Genomic DNA, 3108 nt, shown 5'->3' on the forward strand with positions numbered 1-3108 from the left:
CCACCGGCAGTCTCTCGTAAAGTGCCGGCTGGCTGCTGCCGGAGGTGCTGCCAGGGCGCAGTCTGGCAGTGTGATGCGCAGCCCTGCCAAAAAGGAACTGGGGGTATTGGTGGATGGGAAGCTGGATGTGAGACAGCAATATGCCCTCGCAGCCCAGAAGGCCAACCGTATCCTGGGCTGCATCAAAAGAAGCGTGCCCAGCAGGGTGAGGGAGGAAATCCTGTTCCTCTGCTATATACTGATGAAGCCTCACCTGGAGTACTGCATTCATATGTGGAGTCCTTAGTACAGGAGAGACATAGACCTGTTGGAGCATTTCCAGAGGAGGAGCACAAAAATGATCCAAGAGATGGAACTACAAGGACAACTCTGAGAGAGTTGGGGCTGTTCAGCATCCTGGGGACACCTGGTAGCGGCCTTTCAGTATCTAAAGGGGGGCTGTAAGGTCTTTCTTCCCCCCTTCTTAGGGGATGGACTCTTTAGCAGAGTCTATTATGATGGGACAAAGGGAAATGCTTTCAAACTAAAAGAGGGGAGATTTAGATTGGATATAAGGAATACATTTTTACAGTAAGGGTGATGAGGCACTGGCACAGGTTGCCCAGAGAGGTGGTGGATGCCAGCAAACAGGCTGGATAGGGCTTTGACCACCCTGATGTGACTTTAGGTGTCCCTGTTCATTGGCAGGGAAATTGGACTAGGTGGCCTTAAGAGTCCCTTCCAACTCAAACTGTTCTATGATTCTATGAAAATTACTTTATCCTTTCCACGCCATGCAACCGTGCCTCCTAATCTGCACAAAACATGCAAACCTTTTCTTTCTCTAATCTGCCATGAATACATGTGTCGATCTTCTCAGTGCTCAGAATGCTGCATGGTTGTGGTTTGCAGTTATTGCCAGCTGCATAGCTCATGATTATGATAAGAGTGTTAGGGGACTGTTAATGGGGAAATCTCTGTTCCCTTAGGGATAGTGGATGTTTTGCTGTGGTGTTTTGTCATTGTAAAGCATATTGTTTGGAAAGAGGGCAACTGTATCTCAGAAAGTGAACTCTGGAGCCCAAATAATGTGAGTCCCCAGGAGAAGGTTCAGAGCAGAGGCTGGGCTGCATCAGGGCTCCCAGGTTCTGTCAAGTACAAGATAAGTTCAGACTGATAAATGCTCAGTGGTAACAGAAGCCACACAAGTAGGCAGGGAGATGTTTTAAACCTTCCTGTTTACAGGCAAATTGTGATGTCAGTATAGGCTACTAATTTTTTATTTTTTATTTTTTTAATCACTGAGAAGCAATGCCCATCAGTAAATCAGAACAATGTAAGTATTTATTTTTTGCTGGAAAAAAATAATGTCAGTAATGTAAACTGGATTGAAATCTGACTTATCAAAGTATGCTTTAGATCTGTGTGTGGTCCTCCTTTCCTCCCCACCCAAATAACAACAGTGACTTTAGAAACAACCAGCAGCAGTCCTACAAACAATTCCTTGATCAAGGGTGGGAGGGAGATGAAAGCCTCGTTAAAAGAAAAAAAAAAGAGTGACTGCTTCAAAAGTTTTGATAATAGGAACGGTAGTAATTTTAGTAATATGTACAACAAGGGCTTTTTTCAGAATGAACTGGTTAGTATGAACAGACATGTATAATACAACATATATAATCAACACTAAAAAAAATCCATTTCAATATGGGGATTCTGGGAATATATATATATACATACATATGCATATACATATACATATATTTGAACAGTACAATCCAAAGGCCGAACACTAGAACATGTGCATTATTTCATTCATCTTAGGGCTCAGACCCTACTAAGTGTGCCCTGGCCAAAAGGCACAAAACCTGTCTGACAGCTGCGTCCTGTTGACAGTGACAGTGTTCCACGTATCACTGGGCAAGGCTTCAGATACACAAGAAAATGTTTGGCTGGAAAACTGTCGTTTTCCCAGATCAGCTCGAGTGAATCTCACCCATTGTTACTAATAACAATTCTTTTTATTTGCTTTCTTTGCAAAATGAATAAAGGCTTTGGTGACAAGTAGCTGGTTGCACAGGTTTCACGCCCATTGCTTCAAGCATGCTTGGAACATAATGACAGCCTTGGAGATTCATGTATCAATTTAGCGTGTAAATACTCTTGCTGAGAGTACAGATCCTTTACTATTCTTCACGTTGCTGCTTGCTTGAAGATGTGCTATCTCTAAGAAAATAAGGATAAATGGTTAGTGAACCATAAAATTTGATTCCCTGTCTTCCAGCTTGTTAAAGCCTCTAATGTATGAAAAACACTGGAGAAATAGTACCTATTTCCTAGCTTTGACCTATTCAATGTTTTCAAGAATTGAATGGCATTATAAATGAGAACTGCCTTCTCTGAGCAGACTGTGGGGGATGAGCTTCATGTCAGTTTTTTCAGTAAGCAACTGAGAACCATAGAGCATCATAGAAAATAACTATCGAGCTCATAAAATATTTGATAAATATCCAAATATTTACTGTCTGGGTGGAGAGGGAATGAGGAAAAGAGGACCACACACAGATCCAAACCATACTTAGATAAGTCAATTTTCAGTCTGGTTTACCTAAGGGACATTATTATTTTTTTTCCAGCAAACCATAAATACTTACATTGTGTTGATTTACTGCTGTGTGGGGTTCCTTAGTTACAGGAAAGTTTTGAAAACTTACAATGATATCACAACTAGCTATCTTTAGAATGGTCATTTTACAAAGTCTTTTTACAAACACTAAGGCATGTGATGTGAGCTTCAGTGGCACCAGGCTAAGCCCATGCACACTCCTCTATAACAGCAATGCCAGAAATAGGACACTACTTTTCAATAACTTTCCAGGAAGGTAGAGCCTCGTTTCCATCAAAGCCCCTGGTAGTTTATTTCTTTTAAAATATTGACTCCATGTGCAATTGAAAAACATAATATTTTAGGTGTACATCCACTATAATTTGGGTTTCGTTTTGAAAGATTGTCCACTTCCTTTTGTGTTCCGTAGATGCAAGAGGTCACTCAACAAACCAAGCATTAGAAAAAGTGGTTCCTCTATACTTTAACACAGCAATTTCACAAGGCCTCCAGCAGAAATTCATGCA

The sequence above is a fragment of the Meleagris gallopavo genome, chromosome 1 (genome assembly GCF_000146605.3).
Source record: "Meleagris gallopavo isolate NT-WF06-2002-E0010 breed Aviagen turkey brand Nicholas breeding stock chromosome 1, Turkey_5.1, whole genome shotgun sequence".
Lineage (NCBI taxonomy): Eukaryota > Metazoa > Chordata > Aves > Galliformes > Phasianidae > Meleagris > Meleagris gallopavo.